Source organism: Patagioenas fasciata, chromosome Z, assembly GCF_037038585.1.
Source record: "Patagioenas fasciata isolate bPatFas1 chromosome Z, bPatFas1.hap1, whole genome shotgun sequence".
Classification (NCBI taxonomy): domain Eukaryota; kingdom Metazoa; phylum Chordata; class Aves; order Columbiformes; family Columbidae; genus Patagioenas; species Patagioenas fasciata.
In genome coordinates this window covers 66,631,684-66,658,768 of record NC_092560.1, presented here as the reverse complement: position 1 = coordinate 66,658,768, position 27,085 = coordinate 66,631,684, and the positions used below count along the sequence as shown (strand labels likewise).

Genomic DNA, 27,085 nt, shown 5'->3' with positions numbered 1-27,085 from the left:
CAAAAGGTAGGGACGGAAAGAAGGACTATCAGCAGGTACACAAGCATCTAAATTGGCAACAGAATGCCTTGAGTTCTACATAGTTTAATACTAGCAAAAAGAAAAGAGGTTTCTTCATCTAGCCAAGAATGACAGGCAGATCAAGAAGTTTTGTATCCTCAAAAAGCAACAGTTACAGGCAAGAGATAAGCAGTGCTCCTTTCTCACATACGCAACTAGTTCAAAGGGGAAGAGGAAGGGAGCATAAAACATAATTTCACATTAAATATGGGGAAAATACAAATGCTCTAAACTAAAGCCAGACTGAACCAATTAAGTACAGAATTATAATCCAATAAATTCCTGAGTGATAAATAAATTTAAAAAGCAAGCCACCTGTATGCTGAACATGCCTACAAAGAAGTCGGTTTGATCATCAAGTTCTTGTCAATCTTCTCCATAAAGAAAGTATCCTATTTTGACAAGAAAGTGAAACATATCTGTTAAGTGTATGAAAAACAAAGGGTTGGTAAATTTCATCTCAGTAACAAGCACCGTAGTGGTCCTAGCATGAGCATCCAATATATTTTAGGTGGACTTCCTGCATCCTCCACTTTGTTCAGCTTCCAAACCATAACTCACTGCTGTAAATTTTTCCCTTCATTTAATTAACAGATGGACACTTTTCACCACTGCCACAATACCCTGCTTTAGATTTGTTCCTTTCTAAGCATCTAGTAAAACATCCTTTAACAGATTTCCCTTTAAAACTGGAGTAGAAAAGGAATTTCTATACAGATGATTTGCCTGAATGGCTTCCAAGTGCTGTTTCTAAAAAGGAACAAATGAATGCTGCTGATTAAACTTTATATTTATTACATACAATCAAAACCAATTCATAGTCATTTACACTTTATCCAACACAAAGAGGTTTTAAAAACACACTTGGATACTTGGCACCTTTCAATGCCAGGTGTGACTCCAAGTCCTTCTACACTGACTTACAAGCATATTGCATCCACCATCTTTGTTAATGAACATTTTAGGATTAGCAGTATGAGACCACCTGCACATAAAAATTAAGTTTCCTGTACTTATGGAATTACTCATCCTGTACGTGACTGCAATTTGATGGTCTGTAGCAAGCTGTTTATGCTGTGGCTTACCAGAGAAAACACCAATTAACAACTATTAATTTATTTCGGTTCTCAAAAGTCAAAAATAGGTAAATATGTGAAGCTATTTTAATCAAAATAGCACTATCCTTTTTCACTCACTTTGCACTTCTTAAATTACAGGCACCTATTTTAATCATTGAACACATCATTCTTCTTACCATGCACCAGTGACAATAAACAGATCAACCACAAGCTTTCTTTTTTCCTCCAAATTGAGTACCTAACCTTTCTTTATAAATATCCTTAGAATTAATCATCACTCCTTGATGAGCTGTATTTCCACTATCTTGATTTTGTATTACAAGTTTGTTTTTTTCTTTCTGCACATTTTATTTGCTATTCCATCTGCCACTCCTCTGTAACTGATGTTCACTTCAAGTTACTCTCAAAAGAGTCACCTGTCACCTCTTTTTGCCCTAAACCCAAGCTACTGCTTTCATACTAGGAAAATCCACCTTTTTTGCAACACTTACCTAGTCAACTAGCTCACTTCCACCATCGTCTGCCTTATTGCTCGTTGGCTCACCAGCAGGAGAAATGTCGGAAGACCACCAGGACCTCCAGAAACAGTGTCTGCCTTTTGTCCATTTATACATTACTGTCTTCCAATTACCTTGGTGTAAATTGTCTCAGAACGAGAATTTGTCTGCCTTCATTGGCTAAAGATCTTTAAAGACGTTAAAATGCAGGACAAGAACTTGATAGTGATTCCTAAATACACAGCACTTTCCCCATACTATCCCTTCCCTACAAATCAGAAGCAATTCATTCCTCTTGCTCCTTTGGTCTGATCTTGCTGCAGACTGGCTTTATCTGCAAACCAGCCTGCTCTATTCTCTGCTCTTGTTTAGTGACAGTCAGTATTTCTCATACTGATGTGGAGTTCTATAATTCATCAGTCCATGCAGCTCTCTACACCACTGTTATGTGATCCTCCAGTACTGGAAGAAATCTGTCCTTCATATAAACTTATACAACTAGCAAACTTGTATAATTTGTACTTCATATAAAAGAACGTATTTTGGCTGAAAAACAAACTATGGTACATCCATTACAGCTTCCCTCAGTTGCTCACAACATTAGTGGAAGCAAAGCATTTTACTAGGTATTTCTGCCTTGTCATTTCTCATTAGCAGGAAAATATACTTTCCTATCATAATGGATACAATTACAAAAAAAATCATGGGAAAAAAAAATTTAAAAAGATGAAATAGTCAATGAGGCCTGTGAGTGACACAGAAGCCATTTCTTAACTGACGAAATAGGCACAGGCATTCCTGAACCAGCAAACTGTGTTGGCCAAGATCTCCAAAGGCAACTCTCAAAAGGAAGTTTGCTTGCATAAATTAGTTAGCACTTAATTCTATCTCCACTGAACAATGTAGCTCAAAAAGGAGTGGGGAAGAGGAAGAGGAAGCCAGAATGCACCATGTTATGTAAATAACTTAGAAGTATTCTCTGCAAACTTTTCCCCTAAAACCACGGTGCATGTTTATGGAGCTGTGTGTCATCTGCTAGTTGCTGACAAAAAGGATCCAAGAACTGCTCATACAATGCAAGGGGGAGTTTAACAATACCTAGCCTTTGCACAGAATTAAACAAATTTCTCCAGTTGCAGTCAGGATGAATACTGTTTTCCTTAGACAATCCAATTCTGGCCATGTGACAACCAGGAAGCTTATCACACAAGCCAACCCTCTGACAACCTAATCTTGTTTTAGACAGACTCTGTTAGCAGTGCACACATTTTAAGTGACTAACTACGATCCTTTGTAAGTCCTTAAACTAAAATAACACTCAGCAAAGCAGTCTAAAATTTTAATGTTGAAATGCATTCGGACTGAGAATCATTTCACCTATCAAGACAGTTTGGACCATAACTCTGCTGCACTACAGGGAACACGAGGTTAACAGAACAATGGGTTCTCAAGCGCATTGCCAACATAAAGCACATCTTGTGCTGACTGGATTAACCGTCATAGCTTAACCACCTGAGATAAGTTTGAGCAGAGACCTCATGCCAGAACTTGTCACTAGAACTAGGAAGCGGGAGATTTGGGCCAGCATTTATTGCTACATGGAGAATGAATCAGTAAATCAAGAGGGTTCGCGGAGTAAATATGCAAACCAGAGCTTATGTAAGAAGCTTGGAAAATGTCCAAAACCTACTGAAATAAAGAAGCCACAAGAATACTGAAGCGATAGGATACAGTGGGCACTCTTTAACCCATGTTGTTTTCTTTATTCATGTGGAAGTGTTGATGGCAAGACAACTAAACAGGATTTTCCTTAACTGACTGTAATTACACACAGCTTCAAAACTGCATTCTTAAATAAAACGTAGTTAGAACACCCAATATACAGTTTCAGTCAATTGCAAAAGTAGTTGCAACACTCTGTACAAGTGAAGATTTCTGGAACTTGCCAAATTCATCTATTAGGCAGAGTATGGATTACAAAAAGAAAAACATCTGACAAATTTTACTATTTAATGTTTGGTCTTAAGTTTCTTTTATCTATTTTAGCTATACACAAGTAAGAACTCATTTAGGGCCTATATGTTCACCATGTATTTCAGTACCTGTAAATACACATTGATATTTTACTTTCCTGTTTGACCTAAGCATTTAGCTGCGTGCTCACTCTGGATTTAGTAGCTTGAGAAATTATGGCACCTTTTCCAGAAGTCTATTCCTTACCAAACTTAGAGAAGCTGGAGAACACACATTCAACTGGCACTAAGAAGTCTCTATTCACAAGGATCACAAAACATCAGAAACACTTACTAGGTCTCCAGTGATAGCTACAGTAAATACTTCATCATAGCATGCTTCACAATTCAACTATTCAAGATCTGCCTGCAGCTATAAGCCTATTGCAAAGCCAGCATTCACTTCCCAATACTGTCCTTTTTAGCTAGTAGAGATTTTCATCCTCTAATAAAGGCTCATTAATCAAGACTGTCAATGAAACAACAAGAGTGAAAAAGGGACTAGACATAAAACAAGAGCAAACTGCTGCAAAGCAACAAAAAGAACCCTCTAGATTAACCAGTGCATTTGAATGATCTCAGTGAGACTTAATAAGCATTTCAATATGAAAACAAGTAGATTCACAAAGAAACTAGGATTATAAAACAAGATTCTAATTCAACATAAAATTATTCTTGATATTCAAACATGTATCAGTCGACTGTCTTATACATATTAGGGAATGTTACTGAACAATACGAACAGCATAACAAAGGAAAGGACGCTTTCTAAATACAAGCTGTGCACTGTTGCCTAAATTCCCTATTTTGTTATTGTTATCCTGGCAGTTAGTAGGACAGTTATAGTCTATTAAAAGTCTGAGCCTATCCACATGATATAAATAAAATCGCTTCTCTTATGTGACTGTTTCTTCACAGGATCACCCACTAGTCAGAGAACTGTGAAAGAAACCTCGACATTTTAATAGAGAAAAATGGCACTTTATCGAATTCCCTGTCACTAAGGATCTACAGAAATAATAATTCTGCAGGCCTGACCCAGAATATCAAGTATTTCTAGTAAATACAATTAGTATTTTCCCCTCATAAAGATAAAATCTGCTCCTTAAAATAAATATTTTTGCCCTTCATCTTTAGTAACCTTTTTTATAAAAACCCACTCCTTTCCCACAAACCCATTTTCAAGAAAAAGTTCCAACACTTACACTATCTTCTCATAATGTTTCCTAATTTAAATCTCATAAAGTACCTGTATTTCCAAACACATCATTTCTACAATACTATTAAGCATTCAAAACAGTATTTTTGTTATTAAAATATTTCCCCTCTCAAAAGTCAAACATTATCTGTGGATAGTTACACATATTTGTCAGTGTACTCTACCTACATTTTGGAATCAGAGAGAGAGATGGAGAGAGCAGAGTGAAAAATGCTCAGTGGTCCTAATTAGGACTAAGACAGTATATTAAGATCAAGCTAATCCTACTGGAGATCCTACTCCAGTATATTAAGATCAGAACATGCTGTGATCTACTAAAGACTTCCATGACACTTCAATTAGGCACACACTTAATAAGAAAAACGACCACATCATTCTGGTTATACTGTTCTTATGGTGGAACAGTATGAATGATGGGATTAAAAGCAAGTTTAAACAAACGAAAAAACCTTTCAGTCTCAGCCTCCCCCAAACACACCACTAAAAATGTAACAAGTATACAGAACCAAAACAGTACATGCTTGCAACTGAAAAACAAAACAAAACACACCTCAATCATGTTAACCTTTCTCTAGACAGGATTATAGCATTTAAGTTAGCTTATCCAGGGCAGAAGTACCTGTTTGAAATTGCTTTTCTTTTTGGCAGAGAGCTACCTGAATACTTTACCATAAAAGAGGTGACTGTCTTGCAGTATGCAGCATTCAAAGTAAATAAATAATGCAGAAAATTATAGCAAAGGCAATGAAAAACAGATTGCCTACACACAGGCGCTCACATAGAGCCATTTCAACATGTTAAAACTGCAGACACACAGACCACGTTCTGTGACTCAAGTGTGACAGACTGTGCCACCACAGTGAATGTTCCTACCACTTCTTCTCAGAAAGCAACCACAATTCACAGTTCTTACACACCTTCCCTACAAGCTACTCCAATACAAATTCAGCAGTTCAAACAAAAGTTTGTCATTCTTAGATATGAGGGTGAGAGGAGGCATTATTAGTACATAATAGAGTAACTGAAACAGTAAGTGCACCCAAAACTTTTCCCCTTATGTTCTTTAACACATCTGGACAGCCACCTACCCGAATCACTCCACCACTGCCAATTCACACCACAGCAGCCTGAATCAGTTTCTGAACTTGGACCACAGAATCACCAGGACACAGAACAGAGTTTATTAAATCATCCAGATGGATCTGAAAAAGAATTAAGAAGTGTTTTCAAGATGACAGGTATAAGCGTCCTTGCACAAAAACTAAAAACATTTCAAATCCACACATTAACTTTGTTTTACACCAGAATTAAACGTGGAAGACACACAGGTGATAATATGTAACTTAGCACCACAACCACCATTCTACAATTACTCACTTTTGTCCTCTGCCAAATCTCCAAGTAAAGCAAACAGACAAAGCAGTGTACCAAAACACAAAAAAGGTAGAACCAATAAACCTCTTTCTACACCAGCCAAAACCAAAACATATATATTGCTAGCAAGCTTGAGTTCAAAACAGTTCCCTTTCTGTTACTTGCATGAATGGACTTTTAATGCAAATGTCAGGTTAACAAAATGTAACCTAAACCAACAAGAAGCTCTGTGAGGCACTTCAACTGGACAACTTCTTAAAGCACTGCTGCTCTGATGAGTCTGAAGCACATTCCCTGAAAGAGAATCTATACCACCCACACTGCCACAAATACTCCCACAGCCCTCATGGGGAAATAAAACTCCTTGCAACAGATGAGGCTTTAAAAAAGCTGCAATTATTCTAATTGGACCTGCCAGCTGCCTTTCATTTAGCTTAACATGAGGTTTTATTGAAAGTCTGCAGCCACAGCAATTGGCAAGAGTGGAGACAGTTGCTTACAAGTAGCTGGTTCTATTTCTGAGAAGCTTACTCTGCCTGGTGAGTTTTTGCAGAGTACTGCCATACACTCTACGTGTTGAGGATAAAAGTTTTATGATGTGGTCCTGCCTAGTAGGCTGGAGTAATGCCATGAGTTTAAGATGTATATTGAACACACCCACAGCCTCATCTTGATGGCATTGGTTGGGGCCAGTTCAAATAAGGTGCCAAAACATGGAAGAAAGAAAATACAATCAGTTACAGAATAATGGTTTTGTCATCTGCTTTTAAAACAGCAAACACATCCAACACAGAAAAAATACATATATTTAATACATCTAGGTATCTAAGCTGACAACTGGAATCTTTCCTGAAAGCAAGAGATTCTTCAGGAGATCATATCTTGATTAGCCTACTCTTTTCATAAAGCATTGAATATACAGACACAAATCTGAATTTCCTGAGCCGTAAAATTTCTAAGACAAAGAAGAGCAATAGAATAACCATTAAAGTAACTGTTTCTGCCACTTCTAGAGTACTCTGTGAGATTCAGCATACTCTAAAACCTTCAGACCAACATGATTGTTTAACAGGTCTCAACTACCTTTTCCAAAACACTGCTGGTATATCAGCTTTCCATGGTAACATGGCCAGTACAGCTACAAACTCTGAAGGAAGCCAGGGTCGATGACTGTACTGCTGATTTCCTGTCTTGCTCAGGAATTTGGAAGAAAAAAAAAAGTGGCTCTGGAACTTTCCTTCCAAAATTTTCCTGCCACTTGTACCACTTTCCCCACATATAGCCAAAATTTTTGCATGACTGAAAATGCTAAGGTAAGTATTGTATTAAATCAAGTTTATATCTGGCCAGCAGCTTCCTTCATACACACCCCATTTAGGAACTGCTGCTCTGTGATGTAAAGGTTGAAACAGCTTTCTTGGCTCTTAATTAACAAGAGCTGAATAACTTCCCTCTCCCTTGTCTTCCAGTCTTCCACAGCAGGTTAAACTTTCAGTTCAACTTGAGCTTTTAGCGGTATCATTACAGCTAGACAGAGGACTGTGGAACATGCTGACTCCTCCAGATTATGTGTCTGAGTTTGTGACTAACTCTAGCAAGTCTCAAGTTCTGCGATACCTTCCACTATACATTAGGTAGCAAAAAAAGGATACAGTAACAGTAGAGCTACACATTTAATGGACATTTGCACAGATCATTATGTAAAAAATATTATCTAAGATTGCAAAAGAGGATTGGAACACTCCTCCATCCTTCATCCTCTCCCCTCACTAACAAATAAGATGTTACAGAAGCTCGAGACACATGCATCAGTTTAACTCTACTGGCAACTGCAATACATTTCCTGTGACCATTAAGCATCTTCTTGTTACTAAGTCAGGCATTGAATAATTCTTTTTTTCTTCAATAAAGAAATTGACTACCCTGGTATACATGCTATGAGTGCTCAGTGTTAAGCTACATCCCAAAAGTTTAGAGTTGGGGAACACTAGAAAAATTTTGCATACCTTTAGAACAAACATCTCTTGCTCTGGCACTTCTTCCCTTAATTCAAGTTTTTCCCACAACATGATAATTTAGAAATTAGGGAGAACTGAGACTAGAGCTTACTCCCAGCTTTTTCATTATCACATACTCCTACTTTTTAATTAAAACATATGCTGCCTGATTAACACCAATAACCAATTCCAACTCAGAGCACTGATGGGGTAGGCCACTGGATGAAAAAGCACCCACATTACATTTAAGTTATAAACTGATTCTAGAAGAGTTATGAACAACCAGACTTTTCAGACCTAGATACATTTGTGCTGTTGAATGCACAAAATCACCCCTTGCAGACATCTGACAGAGAAGAAGTATTTTTGTGGCTGGAAAGTCAAGCATGAAGACAATCAACTTGGATTTTACTCCACTACCACACTTGTGAAAACCATGCTGCATTTCAAAAAGTTATTAATTAAAAACCAGAACAAAACAATTTCACTGTATTCTATTTCTGGCCCTCTGTTACAGTCGTTCATTTTTTCAATAGCTCTATGATATGAACAATCAGGGTCTGCCTAGTCTTAAGAAGTTTTGTTTAATTATTGTAAAAAATAAGGTTGGGCTAGTATTGCTATCAAGTACTTTAGACTTCGAAAGAACAAATCCTAGAGTCCATGCTTTAATCAGCAGCAGTATTACATTATAACCCAAGTCCGTCTATCACTTTGAGCAGACTTACTGGAGGAAGATGCCAGCTAGAACACTGTAATGGACACTACTCCCATTTCATTATAAATTCCACAGAAAGCCAAGAAGCATCATAGCAATATAGGTGCAATTGCTGACAGCTGTGAGCAATAAAAGCAATCATTTAAAGCAGCAACACTGATTTGGAATATGACATTAATCAAGATTTAATAGGGTCAAAAAGACTATTTAAGATATTTGTTAGTCAGTTTACCGATCAGTAGATCTGCGTATAAAGTCTTATATTTTGTTTTCATAAGGAAGAGACAAAAATTCAATTAGTACTACATGATTCTTCTCTTTTCAGTGTCTTCATCTACCATGATGAAATAAAAACGGCTATTTAGATTTCTTTTAAGCATAATTTAGCTGAATCCATAGTTCGAAATAAGGGAAAAGAGAAAAGTACAAACTTTGGAATATGTGAACACAGCTACTAAGAGTCTACATACGAACCCTCTAATACAGCGGCTAAACTAATGCAATTGGGTATGAACAGAACAAACATAACAAATGTTGTCCACAATTCCTTTCTGAAAGCTAATAAATACTTCTGTATCTGATTTTTTCCATTAAGTGGGACAATCAGAGGAGGCATATAATTACAGATAACACACCCAAATTAATTGGCCTATAAGTTGTTTTGATACATATTTATTCCACTCTTTAAAACAAAAGAAAAAAAAAAAAGAAACAAACAAACAAAAACAGTAAAAAGTGCTTAAACATATTTGACTACTATTTTTCAAAGTGTGAATACATAAATTGGTTATACAGGAATTCAGTTTACTGGAAGCTAGGTGACTGACAGGAGAGGGCATCAACTTGCAGGTAGTTTGTGAGCTGAGTAGCTGAACTGGTTTTTACACAACCTAAACACAAAGCTGACACTGAATCCTAGATTATTCTCCAGACGAGTGACTCAAGGGGAGCAAGGGAAGCCTCCTCAGCAATGTCTTTTAATCTCACTAAACTCAGCTTCACTACTGGCTAAAATTTCAGCATGCAGAACTCACCATTCATATCCAAATATCAACACTGACACCAGAAAAGTTGTGATCTTAGCAGAGGCAGAGTAATTTCTATTTTGGATCTTAAAATATCCATACCCCCTCTTATTTCAAGATCTATAAAAATATACACATATACCTAAAAAGCAGTGTCCAACTTGTATTCTAATCACACAGCAGAATAAATAAATGTAAAAATATCTATACAGCTATCTTCCATGAACTTTTGCTACCCAGTGTTTATGACAGATCAGAAGCTTTGTCACCTGCAATTCATGAGCACAGGACTGACAAGTGTGACTGTATGGCACACATGGCCCCATGGCACCTTTCACACTCAGACAGCACATTCCCCAGTTTTTAGAATGATGAAGCTAAATGTGTTACGTTCTTCCACCCCTCACCTCCTAATTATGTGGTACCTTTAATCCCTCCACGAATGAAGGGGGGTCTACATTGCCCTTCTGAGAGGAAACAGTAAAATATAGCAATGGCACCCCACATTATCAGTGACAGACATTTGTAGTTGCATCATTGTACCACTGATAATACATAAGATATAAATTTGTTTACTAATCATGCTGACTGTCCGTCACCTGTCAGTTCTCCATTCACACTAGCCTTGGGATCTAATTTGAAAGCAGAGCATCCCACATTCAAATACTGTTGACCTATACATTTCAACCAAGAGATTCCTCCAGACAATGAAAAATATGAAGCCACCAGAAATCCCTAGGAACTGAAGAAAAGTCTCAAGACAAAACACAAAAGTCTCAAGAGCAAGCCCTTTGAAAGGTATCTTTCAAGAAAAAAAAAAAAAAAACAAACTTCAATGATTCTTCTCCTTTTCCAATTTCAGTTCTTACTGAAGTTAGTTATTGCCCACCCCTGCAGCAATTGCGAACTATTTTACAGATAAGCTTTCATCTGCACTTGTGACTCTTATGGAAGGATTATTGAGGATCAAATCAGTGATGAAGAAGAGGGCAACATTGACTGTGAACAAGCAAAAGACTATTCCAAACCAGTAACTACAACTCAAAAGGCAAGTCAGTCCCCATTGTGCTTAATTCAGACTAGGGACTGTTAAAGAAAGAGCAAGCCCTGCTTTCCCCTCACACCTGCCTTTTATTAAATCTACAGTTTGCATAACCACATCAAGAGTCCAACCAGTAAGTGACCCAAAACGCTTAACCCTCCATGCATGGGGGGAATTTTTTTCTAATTACATTAGCTTGCTCGTCAACTCACTGAACTTCAATATCAAGAGGGAGCATAACTGCCTACTGTCAAAGGAGATACAGCAGAATTTAAGACGATACATTCAGTCACGGTCTTTCTAAATTAAGACTCCTTCAAAAGTAAAGGTGATAACTTCATTATTATTCATTTTTTTTCTCTTAGTATGAAAAAGATGTATCAAAACCCATATGCAAGTACAGTTTAATGCTCACAACAGTATATTCCAGTAGCAAAATTCATTCATGTAGGTCACACTTCATAATTTAACCTGCCTTGGTTTCATAGTTTTGGTGGGTTATTTTCTGAGAAAAATCAAACAGTGAAGACAGGAAGTTTGGAGAGGGGATGGGGGAAATAATTTTTAAGAATATTAACCATGCCAAACATCTCCATGCAACCAAGAAGAAGCCAAGACACTCAGGTCAGTAAATAGTTATGGTCCAGGCAGTGACTGTGTCAGCAGTTTGTGTTCTACATTCAGAGTTCAAAACTGAAAGAAACATTTACAGGATGTGGTCTTCTTAACTGCAAGACACGCTTGCTCAGCAAGTGCTATGCATGTTTTTGCAACAAAAAGTCAATTACTTGCCTACAAAGCAAGGCTTAACATTTATAAAAGGCTTGAGGGAATGGGACTAAAGTACACAAAACTGATCAGCACCCTCAACATGGTTAAGTTAAATATGCATTTACACTTTCTTTTAACCAAAAAAACCCTTGAATTCCAAAATCACCAATACATGAAGGAGCCTTGTCAAGAAGTACTCATGACGAAGAATTTCAGTGGTTCAGTGGGGCTAATTGCAATATTAAGGTTAAAAAAAAAATTCAGAAAAATACTCAATATCAACCTGTAATTCAAAACCTGAATACTGAATAGATTTGTAAAAAGGAAAATAAATAAATAAATCAGACCTGAGATACCTGAGATACACAACTGGGCCACCGATCTAAATGAATCTTTTCTTTGTCCCAGCGCTCTTAGAAAGTAACTGAAGATTCAGAATATGCCCCTCTAACTTCCTATAGCATCAGAAGCTGTCACTTTATAGTAGACCATGTCCATTACTTAGTGCAGGATCCTTCCCACCTTAAGGATGATTTCTCTCATATGAAGTCCATATAATAAGACAGTTCCTGTTTACCGTTAGGTGTTCGCACATAAAGCAAGTATAATAATTTGTATGGATGAATCCAGTCTCTCTGCGGTGCATACAACCTTCTTATTCAAATTCCTCTTCTGCTGCCCCTCCTACTAAAAGCCACCCATATGACACACCTGAAAAACACATCTAACGGTAAATCCTGATAGGAAGAAAAGGAAATAGTGGATGTTTTTTTTTGCCTCCCCTTCCCTCCGCCCTGTTTTTCTTAGCCTTCCATGATGCTGCCTTCTGGCCTGCTCCCAAGTCAACATTATCAGTGTCTTGGAAAGCTGCAGAAGGGAGACATCCAGGAAGAAACCACAGGAAACAATGAAACGAAGCATAGCAGCCGATACACTTTCAAAAGTCACATCAGTTTATGTCACAGTTAATTAAAATTACACAGATTAGAATTAAGTTGCAAAGTACCTTAACAAAATATCAAGACAACCCTTTAATGAAGAGGTAACAAAGGAGATACTGGGTAAATCCAAGAAGTTGGTTCTACAATGCTGTTAACTGCACGGAAAGGCATTAGGAAAAAATTTGGAATGAACTACGAAGAGGGAAAAAAAAAAAAAAATCAGCAGACTCCATAATCTTACTTGTCTATTAAAATCTGAAATAGCAAGGGCTTTGATGAGAGTCAAATAAGTCAAACTGTGAGAAAATACAACATATTATAACTGTTGCATAACTGCCACCATTTAGAAGTTCTGAAAAGAAAAAAAAACAACCTTTTATTGAGATCAGATTTTGTGGAAGTGCATTAACACTATGATAGTGGCAAGTCCAACCTGAACACAGATGTGTGAACTAATTTCCAAGTTCATTTGAAAATTAATTCTTGTTACTAGTGATGACAAAGACTGAACTGGGAATAAGTTTGCACTTGATATTTCACGCTGAAAATGTCAGCAAACCAGGCCAGACTGTAGAGAAATAACAGATGTCTCTAAGGCGGAGGGAGGAGGTAAACACCCATAGGAATTTGCCACGGTGCACTGGAAGTACATTTCAGAAATACAAAAGGAAAACATAGACCTGATAGTGCATTTTTTTGTACTACTATTTCTGGTACTTCCTACAATTCAATAGCTAAAGAACAGAGCTGTAGCCACTGATATCTAGGGGATGAGTTGAAACATCGGAATGGATTGTGCTTGAACAGGTCAGGCCCCCTTTCAGCTAGCAGGACTGCTACTCATTCATGGAACAAAATTTGACAACTAGAATGAAGACAGACACCACACTCCACAGAAGAATAAAGGTTGAGAAGGAGGACAGCTGCTGTGTACCTGAACATGTTTTCCCAAGACTGTCCCATAGCTATCCCAAAGAAGGCTGAGACCAGACAAACTAACACACATCATCGTCAGGGAAGGCAGGTGGACTGCCAGAACAAACACAAAAGCACACAAGAGCCCAGCTGATGTGGACCTAGACACAAACAAGCAACTCCAGAAGTTGTTTTGGATCATATGCCTCATCTCTCAGCAGATAAGCACATCCTTAGTTGGTGGTATCATTGCCACGGGACAGCTAAAAATTTCAGGGAGCAGGCAGGGTAGAATTTAAAACAGAAAAAGAAACATCAGCATCTATTTTTTCAATCTGGGAGACTGGAAGACATCAAGATTCCACTCCACATCTGAGCTCCTAGTATCACAAAGAAAAAAAAGCATAGAAATGCTGATAACTACAGCCTCTGCTACAGCCAGGCTTCAGTTGAAGCTACTTTTTTATCAAATATTTTATTTAAATAAACCCATGCCTTCTACAGCTAGGAAAAAAAAAAAAAAAAAAAAAAAAAAAAAAAAAAAAAAAACACACTTGCCCTCACTCCTTCCCCTCTTTCAGGGTCCTATCATTTCTTACACAAGACAGAACACTAAGGACCTTACGTAAGATGAATCAGTGAAGTTAATTTTTAACTGCATGGCTTAACATAGTGATGAAAGAACAAAACAAACAAGAGAAAAACAACATTCAGAAAGGACAAGCAAAACTGCTTTGAAGATCCATACTTAATTCCTGTGGGTTTAAGAGAGAAAATCAAGACTTATTTCAGATAAGAAAAATCTATGCAAAACAATAGTTAGAAACTAATAAGATGGAATTACAGCTTCTAGAGAGATACGGGTTTTTTCCGTCAATGCAATTTTTAGTACCTTTGCCTTATAACTAGAATCAAAGGGACTACTATCTCCTTTGCAAACAAGGAAGGAATATGTAACAAAACAACTCTGCCGTGGGCTTGTTTCTGTATCATCATTAAATCCTGCAATATTTGAAGCTATTACTCGTAAATGTTCCCACTTTCTGTCTCGAGAACTTGTTGGGCAGAAGTAACATCTTTCACTGCTGATTTTTATTTGCATCAACCCTAGTTTTCTACCTGCAGTATCAAGCAGTTACATACAACTCCCATAGGGATGTAAAGAAACACATAAGGTACAGTCTGAAAAAAAAACACACCCCCCCCCCAAAAAAAAAAAATACAACACAAAAAAACCCCACAACCCAACAAACAGAAAAACACCACACCAAAACCAACCAAACAAAAACCACCACAAAAAACAGTCCAATAAGCACCCCAAAACCTGTAGACTCTGCACAGGCCTAGATATCCAAGGAGCAAAACATACACTTTTTCCTATACAGCACCTCTATTGATAACCTTCTTTTAATTTCCATCTGTGGCATGTGCTGTCAAAAGTAAAAATGGGGTATGGGGAAACAAATGGTAGTGAAAATGCTGAAAGTGTAAGTCAGCAATGAGTATTTAATACTACTCTCAATAAAGAAGTCCTTTTTAACCCCTTAAATTAGGAAAAAAAAAAACAGATTTGAAAAACAACTACCACATTCTGTTTCTCATGAGTGTGATATTTTTATTCATTTGACATATGTTGCTTCCTGAACAGATTCAATGTATTTTGGCATTCCAGAACAAAACTGCTCTCATCATGTTTGGCACTTCATGTACAATGCAGCCAGGAAGCCACTCCTTAGACTATGCAGCCATCTGCAGCAGATACCAGAGGTTTTTTAAACAAGCTGCACTGCTGCAAACACACAGTATTTCAATATATGAGAAAATTCTTGTCTGTTAACCAGACTTTCCATCTAATTGCCTGCAGACAAATTCAGGCAATACATAACATGCAACAGTTCAGCACAAATGAAAGCAGAAAGGGGAGAAAAAAAAAAAACAACAAACAAAACCAAAACCAAACACAACCTATTTCCTATCGGAGATTCATGGTTACTTAATTTTGCTTTCTAAATTGTGTGGTTCATATATTACAACAAAACAGCCCCTGATGCCCTGCTTTACATGCACTCCCCCCAAAAAAAGTAATTGCCAGAATTCCTAGATAAAACTGGGATGGATCAGATGTCAGAATAATACAGGAGGCCCAAAACAATATGAGACTTTCAGATACAAAGCAAATGGAGGTTGTGCATACAAGCAGAAGTGAAACACCACACTCAAAACCCTCTACCTAATAAGATGGATAAACTGACGAGAACCTAAACAGGTTACACACTGAAGTGGTGACAGGAACACAAGTGGAAACACATTCACAGACCAGAGTTCAAAAAAAAAAAAAGGACTGCACATGAGTATGTATATCTATGAGTATTCCCTATTTTGGGACTGTCAGATTTCAAAAAACTATATCTTACCAAAAACACACATAAAGAAGTGTCCTGACACTTAAAATACTATGCAGTGCCCTAATGCAAGTCACTACTTAAAGAAATACCATATACAATTGGGTTTCCATTTTACTTTAGAATACTTGTCCCTTAAAGAACACCTCTGTCTCTGTCTTGCAAGTGTCGGCCACCCCAATAAGCCAGTTTGGTTTTCTTTTTCGCTTTTACAGTTGCATAGTATAGAATGCAGTACTAAAACCAGTAAGCTTTTATTTACAATGCAGCTTTAAAAAGAATTTTACTTTAACACACCTTTTTCACTGTTACGATAAAGAGTAGCCACTATTTCTATAAAGAACAAAAGTTTGAAAACCCCAAGTATTTTCCCAATTCTAAGCATCTTCTCCCTCTAGTTTATACAATAATTACGACACATATTAGCTCAACGTTATTCTCAGCAGTTTTAAGAGTTACTGTCCTGAGCAAATAAAGGAATCCCTGAACTGTACTTCTGTCTATTTTTTTTCTTCTATATTCATTTTACAACTGATACATAAATCCTGATCCACTCCAATTAGTTGCTCACAATTGTGATGCACAAGAATTACTCCTCTTTGCACTAACTGTGATCCTAACTACAAAACTCCTCACATCTCCCATTTGGTTAAACACCCTTATTCTTGTCTTCTATTTACTCAGCTTTGCTCTCACAATGTGCATTTGATTTTTGCCAACTCATAATCTCTTTTCACTCCCAACACAGTAATGAAGCATTTAAGTGAATGCTTTTTGAACTAAATTACATTTCTCTTTACTTAATGTTGTGTTGCTCTAAGTGAACAGATGATGATTGAAGAAAAAAAAAAAAAAGCTCTTATTTTTATTTTACTACATGAGGCATTTTGGAGATCAGATAAGCAACTGTTGCAACAAAATTAACAGAACTGTATTCTTGAATGGTTTCCAAAGCATTTTCTGCCACTTTACACAGGGAAGAATGATAGCTTACTGCTTTACAATAAAAAAATTTAAAAATTACTTTGAAATTAGACAATTTTACTGAAACATTGTTTCTCTTTCACTGCTGTTATCAACATAGATAATAATTCATTATTTAATGTCTAATCCAAGTTTGTCACCTGACAGGAGGTTTAAGGAGAAGTAAGATTTTTCCTTCCCATCACAGTGCAAATTATAGCCTCAAAACTGAACTCAAAGTTGATCTAATAATAACTCAGCTTAAAATGTTACTTAACTTCTGACATCCTGTGTTTTCCAGCAGGACAAAAAAAAGAGATATGATACCACTTCAACACTATTGAAGTGAAAGGTGGAACAGTGCCATGCTGATTTACTACTAACGTCAGCCTCTTCTCAGAGTAGGAAAACTGAACTTAGTAGCACAATATAGGAATTTCAGATGATTTCTTACCTGTCATTTCAAATAGTTGAAATTGTGCATACTTCAGACTTTTCAAATACTAAAACCAAGTTAATACAAGTTTCGGGAAATAAGTAACATTTCGATTTTGAGTGAAAGTTATTCCTCCGTAGCTATTTCTGAAGCTGAAATTTAAAACTTTGTCAAGACGTAACACAAATGGAATTATGGGTGATCTATGGATCTAAAATGAGAAAATATATATTTTAATTCCATGGAAATAGGCAGGGACTCCCTCCATCTGGGACAGGGGGGAGAAAGTGAGAACTTTTTTAGAAGTTTAATGTATGATTTGTTGGTTCTTGATCAGTTGGTTTATGTAGAATGAGAAATGGAGGAGAAAAAGGAACTGGTTAAAGACATGTCTATCTCCCATCTCATAAGACTTTATTTTAACCAGCTCCCTTGACAGGGCCACAATCTTCTCCTTAAGGTCTCACAGGCTGCTGCTTGCAAAACAAATTCAGCAACACTAATGTCATGAAAGACTACAGGACATTTGAAGTCTTGACAATACCTCTCCCACAGTTCCCATAAATTTCCCACAGAAAATCCCACAGAAACGTTTGTGTGCTCCACTGTCTTTCTCTAGAAGAGCAGCATTGCAAAGAGCACACAGGAATGCCATGATCCTCAGCATTTCACAGTATCACAGTATGTTTGGGATTGGAAGGGACCTCAAAAGATCATCTAGTCCAATCCCCCTGCTGGAGCAGGAACGCCTAGGTGAGGTCGCACAGGAATGTGTCCAGGCGGGCTTTGAATGTCTCCAGGGAAGGAGACTCCACAACCTCCCTGGGTAGCCTGTTCCAGTGCTCTGTTATCCTCACTGAGAAGTTCTTTCTCAAATTTAAGTGGAACCTCTTGTGTTCCAGCTTGATCCCATTGCCCCTTGTCCTATCATTGTTTGCTTCAATAAAGCAATGCAAAATAAGCAGGACAGTAAATTATTCTCATCTAAGTCTATTAAAATTTATTTTAAGTCTATCTTGCTTTTCTACTACTTGTGTTGTTTATATTTTCATTTATTTAGATGGAATCCTTTGTACTAGACCAAAAGCATTAATGTCTCGATTAAGAATAATGTACTGGAAGAACAGGATTTTCTAATAGCCACAGAGAGCTCCCTCCCCTACAACACACTGTTCAGACAAAAAGTCTCCTAAAATAAAAGACACAAGTAACATGCACTGTAGTTAAACAATAGTAGAATAAAATAGTAAAGCTCTGGTAGTTTCCCCTTCCCCCATATCAACATTTCTGATCTTACTCATCTGAATGAGAGGCAGATAGCTTGCCAAAATCAGAACAGATGGAAAAGCACAGGTTTAACCATCTTTTTCTCCTCTTCATACTTAGAGTTGAGTCCCTAACTTAATTGTTAAGCTGTTTTTAATAGTTTCCCCATACTCATATATGAACCAACAAAAGTGACCTTAAAGGAAAATTTCAGGTTTGTTCCAAATATTGTTTTCTACAATTCTACACTCTATTCCCCTTACCTGTAATTCCTCCCAAAAGGAGATTGACAAAAGAATTAATTACTTAGAATAAATCACCCTTTATAAATTTACTAGAGCACGACTGAAATAAACGGTATAAGGACTGGATAGCTAAGAATCAGAAAGACACGAACTTTGGAATTTTCTCCCTCAGCGACAAACTTTACTGCCAACCCCCCCAAAAATACAGAGCACATCAGAAATTAAATGACCCGCAGCTCCAGGGTTAACATAACATATAATTATCTGACCAGAAGTAACCCAAAATGAGTATGTTTTCCTAAAAGGAGCTACCAAATCGAAATTCCAAGTCACCGCAGACTAATTTGCCACAGCAAGCAAACGTACCAGCCGCAGGATATCAGTGCACATCAACGGCTGTCTGCATGTTCATCTCCTCCTTCAGGTATATCTGCCTCATACACCGAAGCGGAAACTAAGCCAATTCAAGATCTGCATTTTATGCTCCATAGCATGAGCATGTAAGTCACGAAACTTTTAGACTGCTATATGTATTGCCACACTTTTCAGTTTACGTTTACTGAAAATACAGGGCTCAACCTTGTAAATACTTCTGCAGCCAAGCTTTTTTTCTCTGTTTTAATGACAGGCATGCATAAGCACATACAGATTATTAAGCATAATGTTTTCACAGAGGAAAAAAAAAAAAAAAATTTATATATATACACACACACACATATGTGTAAAATCTGTGTTAGTATCATTATTTAAGAGTTCTCTGATATCCAGTTTCAAATATAAACCTCCATCTTATCTTCAGGGTTACCTATAAGTAAAGACAGCAGACTTGCAGTAATCTGATCAAATTGTTGACAATTGGGTTGATCTTCTAAACAAGTTACATTTATTCAACTACTCCTATATTTACACAGTCCTAAAATTACATTTGGCCCTTTGAAGGGAACTGTGAGGCTGATGTGGCCCCCAGTGAAAATGAGTTTGACACCCTTGTTCTAAACTATCATTTCTCCCCTCAGGGAGAATAGTGCTAGGATGACTGCAGTCACATGTGAGGGAAAAAGCAGCAGTTCTCAAAAAGTTTCTTAGCAGCCTACCAGAAGTCTTCCAGACAAGCCTGGAAGTACTTCCCACTATCCAAACACTTAAGATGACATTCATAGTAATTCTGGATGACTGAACCTGTGACTGACATTGCCAGACATCTGGCATTGCATTTCAGATATTTGTTCAGATGTATTGATGTAGCTTAAGGCATCTATGCCCTCTCCTCAGGAGGCATGGAAGTTTTGGAAGATATGTACTGAAAAACTCCAAGGACAAGGAGGGCAAGGAATACTGAAGAAATAATTTCTGCAGCTAAACCAAAGCTAGACCCCACCTCATGGGACAGAGGGCTAAGGAACTACATGAAACTTTTCTTCCAGAACCATCTGGGAAGATGAAGCCAACTATGCAGATGCTACAGGAACTTCTCATGCTAACTAGACCTGAAAACTGATGAGAAGGCTCCAAAGGCAGCAGCAAAACTCAAAGCACAGTACTTCAGACAACGAGACCATCCATTCTGCAGGTACCTTTAACATACTAACAGAACTTCAAATATTTGGAATTTAGTTATTAACACTGGTGCTTTCCCCACCAAGGAGAGTAAGGCTCTGGCCACTTCAAAGGAACATACCTTCCATTCCAAATTAAGAGTTAAATTATAACTGTTTAATTTCACGTCATTTGTAACTTACTTTCCTACCTGCTTGTTCCCAGAAAGGAAATTCTACTCAAACAGCTACAGCCTCTCCCACTGAAAGTATGTGATAGCCCAGAACAGTCATTCACTATTTGGACTATACCTGTGTATCTCTGTCCATTCCACCCCACCAGCTTCATGATGGGTTCTACCAGACACGAAGCACAGCACTATACATATTGAACTATATAAACATGCAGAATTCAATGTGCTTAGAAGACCTTTTTGTTTGGAAAGAGAGCTCATGCATCCAGTGAATTCCAAACTGATCACACTAAAGACACTGATCTACAGCTTCTTCCAGTTATTATTCTCACAATGTGCATCTAAATAAGATAATCTTAAAGCTTGTTTGCTTTTAGCAGTTGTTTCACTTTGCATATATAATATAGCCTTTTGCTTGCAGAATTCAATTATACAAAAGCATTAAATGAGTTTGAGAAACCATAGTTCTATGTACAAAAGATACAGGAATGTATAATAATGGATATTTTAAAACTGAAAAATATAAAAAAAAACGTGCATTTTGGAATCACCTTCTTTCTGGTAGCTTTGCTCTTACAGGAACAGAAGTTGTTCTTACCATCATAAGTAAACTCTAAGGTTTAGCCTTATATGGACAGATATAGAACAGAGAAAGGCCAAAGTATTACTCCACCTTTCATAATCAAATTTGTGTAAAAGACTTGTTACCTAAGTTTTCTTGGCCATGACAAAAAGCAGGATAGAAGGGTATGGGCACTTCATTCATTATCTACTGAAGTGAATAAATAGGCGAGGAGAGTACATACTATCTTATCTAACAAGACTGAGCCTTCAAGCAAAAGAAGCTCCAAAGGCTTCTGACATCATTTCAACTTCCAGGACAGCACCAGCAGCCAAGATCACTCACATTGTCCTCAGACTCTGCTTAATCATCACTCTTTGTTCTTATGTGTAATGATAACTTAGTATCAAGTATCTACAAATTAGTTCCAGATACTGAAAGAACTAAACTACTTTTGAACTTAAACTACCCTAGGGAAGCCAGTCACAATGCTGATGTTCCCAACAAAGTACACTTCAGTTTGGCTTCATGTAAACCAAATGAAGAGGTCTGTTTAGCTTCATTTCTCAATTATGCATAGTCACAATGTATTTTTAAAGGTGGAAGGTGCAATTTAGTGTTGATACCTCATGCTGCTCTATCACCTTTAGGGGAAGAACAAGTGAAACTAAACAGAGTAACAAGCCAAATACCCAGATTGAAACACAAGCATCAGAGAAACAAGTATCTTAAAAAGAACTGGTAACTAACACAGGAAAGCAGAAGCCGCAGCAGAATTATCCTGTGATTACTATACAATATAAGTATTACGTGATTACCACACAATATAAATCCTACCAATTCCAGCACAGCAGTATTCACTTTTTCCATTTCCAGGTAGAATATGAGATTTATAAATTTCTCCTAAATCGGCATCTTTACCTTCAAATCTTAACATTTGTAAGATTTTACTCACGACACATGAACACTGTATTCTTAATTAGAAAAGGAGGTTATATTTCAATGAAGTAATCTTTTTACAAGACAAAATCCTTCAAAAAAAAACCAAACCCATGCCTATCTTGTTATTAGAGCAGCCAAGCTTCTCTATCACCTGTCCAACTCAATAGAATTGCTTAACCATTAATTATTACTAAAGTACACTAATTTTACCCATATCTACTCAGCAAGAGAAAGCACACCAGCTGTGCTGATACAGTGGGCTCTGCATGTCACCTTCACAGCTGGAAACTGCAGTGGCACACTGCAGCTGCTCCCCAAGTGATGAAGAGAACTATAAGGATTGCAGGAAATCCACATTTGAAACTTTGACAAGCACCCCCCCCACACCCACCAGAAAAAATACTTCTGGTACAGAAGTGGACCAGAGTCTGCTGTGCAAGAAGCCATGGAACTGGTCACAAGTTACCCACAACACTAACAAAAAGATATTCCCTATGCATTCAAATCACAAAACTGACAAAATCAGTTAAAATTCAAAAGCTGTAGAAGACATAACCTACACCCCAGAAGAGTGCATTGGACTTCACAGATGTTCCAAAGACACTAGGCTAGCCATGTAAAAGGTTACCAGAAACATTGCATGTTCCAAATATGGGGCAGGAAGAGCATTATCTTCAGCCTATTTACTATACAAATTGTTAAACATGTTACCTTCAATGTTTTCATTCTGATGTGAACAGTGTGTATGACTTACCCAAAAGAGTTCTACTTACCCAAAAGCTGACCAGGTAAAAGAACAATGTTTCTAAATCCTCATTTCCCAGATAATTCACATTTAACTATTTATATCAACTGTCATCATCAACATTTGCATGTTCACATAGGAATACAGTCTACTATTTTCCTATCCATAAAAGAAGCTTTTCTGTCAACTCGACTAGTTATTCATTCGGAAAAGGTTAGATTTTTAATTTCTCTATGTGGAGTAAATGTCAGACCTTTCTTTAGCAGTTCAGGTTATTCCACAGGGAGAATCTCTGCTAAAGAGGTAACATATCAACCATTTGATCTGTATGGAACGTTTTCCCTAGAAGATTTTCCTTTCTGCTTGGGAGCAGGAAGGACAAAAACAAAACAAGAAAACAAAGCAGACAGCCAGTGATTCATTGCACCCCTACAGGAAAGCAGAGTTGAGGAATTTGCTCCATCCTCTTCTATTTCTAGAACCTACTACTAATGTATGCTACATATGTGCAAGCCTTTCCTTAGCTTTAATGTTTCAAGTATGGCTCTTCATGCCTGGGACTACAGACTCTGAACAGATTCCACTGAGGACAAATCATAACATTGTTTTCTTACAGCACCAGCTTAATACATCATGCAACTTTCAATCAACAGTACTTTTTCCATGGACCACCCTCATCAATTCTATACTAATGTGATATACATATGGATACCCTATAAAGTGCAGCATTTATACTAAACATTATCTACTAGGCAAATTATTCAAAAGACAAATCTATTCATATTTTTACTAATATGACAATCATTCTAAGGATAATCATATTCCATAGTATGCCATATACTGTAACTTCTAGCCCTTTGATTGCAAGCATGCCTGCCTAAAATTCCTGATGTTTACTTGAGCTTAATTTAATTCATGAGCAAGGAATACTCAGGTCAAAACAATGTTTCCCCAAGCCATTGGCACATGCCTATGCAAGTGTCATTTCAAGCAACATGAGTTACCATGTGATGTTTAGATAATTTTATTCATAATATGAATATCAATATCAGACTAATTTTTAGTTGAGATGGTTGATTTCAAGAAAGAATTCACTCCTTCAGAGCTCCTCAACTATGTTACTGTCATGAATGGAATTCTATGATATAACCATTAGGTGTAAGCAGTACTGATTTACACTTTGACCATTAAAAAGGACCTTATCCATAGCTACCATGGTGACAAAACAGCAGCGTAAAAAGTTGTGGCTCCACTACAAGGACCTATTATTCTGCATGGCATTGAAAAATATCAAGTGCATCATGAGAAACACAAAAACTCTAAAAAGAAACAAAATTGCATCCATTACCAACACACTGGTTTACAACTAAATTTGTCATGCATTGCTTACAATTCCCCCACACTCACCTCCCGCCTTCCCAAGAATCTCAAGTCATTATTGGGACTGAAACACTGCTTTGGAAAGTGATTGCTCTTTGTAAAAGCATTACTCTATTTAGACTTCATTGCTTTTCTGCCAAGCATTAGCCATATAAGGAAACTGAAGTTCACTGCCATTTATTTTGTTCAGCCCTTTCTGACACTTAAGAATAACCCTTACCATTGCCTGGAAAGGTAAGTCTGTAAACTGGGAGCCAAATAACTTACTTGTTATCAGCCACAGAAGCCACTTCAGGTCAGTCAAACGTTAATATTTTTCTGCACGGTATATCAAACAGGTGGAGTTGGATTAATAGCTTTTTTCTCAAACACTATGTTATTTGATACTGTTAAAGAACTACATAAAAAACTACTTTGTTCAAGCCTCCCAAATAACAACACCTCTCAGACACTGGAGTGACTTAAGCTCAGACATCCTATCTGATCAACATGCTGTTTTTGAGAATGACAAAGAGGAATAAAAATTCAAATAAGCTAGCACAGAGATACGGCTTCTAGCCCATTTTGAACATTCACAATACAAGAAATTCTTTGCCTTCATGAAAGAACTAACCAATAATTGCCTCTTTGAGGCATGTGAAATGAATCTGCGGTGAGCAATATTGCTTTCACTACACACAACTAAGTTAGCTGGCATAACTTAACAAGCACCAGCAGTACAAAATCTTACAGCAAAACTTCACATCTAGTTTCCCCTTCAACAGTCCTTCAAACAGGACTCTTCTCAAAAATTATAAAGGCGAAAGTGGTTGCCCAAACCAAAGAAGGCTACATTAACATGGAGGTTCAACTGCATATACTTTTAAGAAGTCAGACCACTAGCTACCTTTTTTTAATTGACGTTCTTAAGATAAACGTGGGCAAGGATCAAAATTCAAGACAGACGTCTTTCATAGGCAAGCTGAAAAATATGCAGTCCAACTCGTCATCTCGAGGACAGAGAGGGGGCGGAGGGGAGGAAGAGAGGTAGCAGCAGCAGTCGAGAGGAAAAACTGCGACAGCATTTACAGAGGACTACGAGGGCACACTTTTATGAAGAAATTTAACAGCTATCTTGCAGAAGACCAGCCAGACACTAACCTATACCCCAGAAAACAAGGTGACAGACAAGCAGGAAACGGCAGACACATGGAACGCCAAGCCTTAAGATCTTTCGATTAAATAAAAGATATTACCTCCTTCAGGGCTTTCTTATTTACCAAGAAGTTAATTATATTCGCAGGGTTTGCAATCTTTTGGAAGGAAAGGAGCTGAAGCAGCAGAATCACGGAGTCGAGCAGTTTCAGTTCAATACCTTCTCCGACCGAACAAAGAAACTTCTGTGTCTGAGGAGCTTAAAAAACTTTCGGTCTCCCCAGCCTCCTTCCTTAGCCTCCATGAAATCAGCAACTACGTTCATACAAACAGCACTTCGGCGAGAGGGAAAAACACAAAGGACAGCTAGGCGGAAAACGCAGAAAAATAAAGGCTAAAAACAGGATATAAAAATGAAGCGTGAACTCCTTCCTTTTTCCCCACCCCCTTCAGCAGAGGAAGGATTTTTCTGTTGCTGCTGCTGCTCCCCAAGCATTCTCCATTTAATTTACCTTGTCTGTCGGGCGCCTAAACCAGATCCAACAGGCACGAGCTTCCTCCAACCCCAAGGAAATATATTAAATCCGATCGAGATATCTTCTAGTTAAGGGGGCAGAGGAGAAAAGAAGAGTGTCGGGGAGGGCAAGATGCAACAGCTTTCGACGAGGGCGGGGGCGTTCGCACAGCGGAGCGTGCGACGTGCGTGTGCAGGGGGGCAGGGCGGCAGCGCGGCCGGGCTCCTCCCGGTCCCCGCCGGCGGCGGCGCCGGGGTCTGCCCCGCGGGCGGCCCCGAGCCGCGCCGGCCCCGCCCGGCGCTGCGACCGCCAGGCAGCGAGACCGCAGCGCCCCCCGCCACCCAGCCGGCCCCGGCAGCGCGGCCCGGCCCGCCGCCGCCCCTCGCCCGCGCTGCCTGCCCGACGCTCTGGGTGCCGCTTCTCCGCCCCCCGCTCCTCCACCCCCCGCTCCTCACCCGGGACCCCTCTGCCCGAGCGCGGCCACCGGCACCCCCCCGCCGCCGCCGCGCCGCCGCCGCCGCCAAAGGCAGGAGAGCGGGATGTCGCCTGCCTCACCTGCCCGCCCGCCGCCGCCGCCCTGTCTCCCCGCCTCCTTTCGCACACTTCCCCCTTCTCCCGCCGCTCCAGCCTCCCGCCCCACTCCCCGGCCTCGGGAGCTGTGGGCAAGGGGAATGCCCCGGGCTGAACACACGACCGGGGACGGGGTGGCCCGGGGAGGGGGAGGCTGCCGCACCCCTGCGGCTGCCGGCGCCGCGCACCGCCGCCCAGGCCGGGGGAGGCACCGCAGCGGCGGGGCGGAGCGGGAGCCGGGCCGGGGCCTGGCGGAGGCGGCCGCCCCAAGAGCGGGCAGGCGCGGCGCTCGCGCCCCCACTGGCCGCGACGGGCGGGGGGAGGGGAGAGGACGGGCGGGCAGCGCCGCCGCCGCTGCCGGGCCCCACTGGCCTCCCCTCCCCCTCTCACCGGTGTGGGGCTGAGCGCGGGAGGCCGCGGCGCAGCCAATCCTGAGCCAGAGGCGTCGTGAGGGACGGGCCGCCGCAGCCAATGGCGCCCGGCGGGGGGCGGGAGCGGGCCGTGGAGGAATGGGGCGAGGTGGGGGCTGGGGGCGCCGGCGCAGGG

The 27,085-nt window shown here is 39.1% G+C and overlaps 1 protein-coding gene across 16 annotated transcripts in view; it reads right to left on the bottom strand.

The window, feature by feature from the left end:
• ERBIN (erbb2 interacting protein) overlaps nucleotides 1-26,747 on the bottom strand; it is a 118,692-nt gene extending 91,945 nt beyond the window's left edge. For 3 of the 16 annotated variants that reach the window (XM_071802638.1, XM_065860143.2, XM_071802643.1), the window contains exons 1-2: nucleotides 25,967-26,184; nucleotides 5,956-6,069 (exon numbers count right to left, since the gene is read on the bottom strand). The gene's annotated coding sequence lies outside the window, so the exon portion shown is untranslated. Of the gene's footprint in view, nucleotides 1-5,955; nucleotides 6,070-8,966; nucleotides 9,076-25,555; nucleotides 25,849-25,966; nucleotides 26,185-26,524 lie in introns of those variants that run through there. The other 13 variants (XM_065860145.2, XM_065860142.2, XM_065860140.2 and 10 more) reach the window with 11 other exon arrangements.
• Nucleotides 26,748-27,085: the final 338 nt, after the last annotated feature.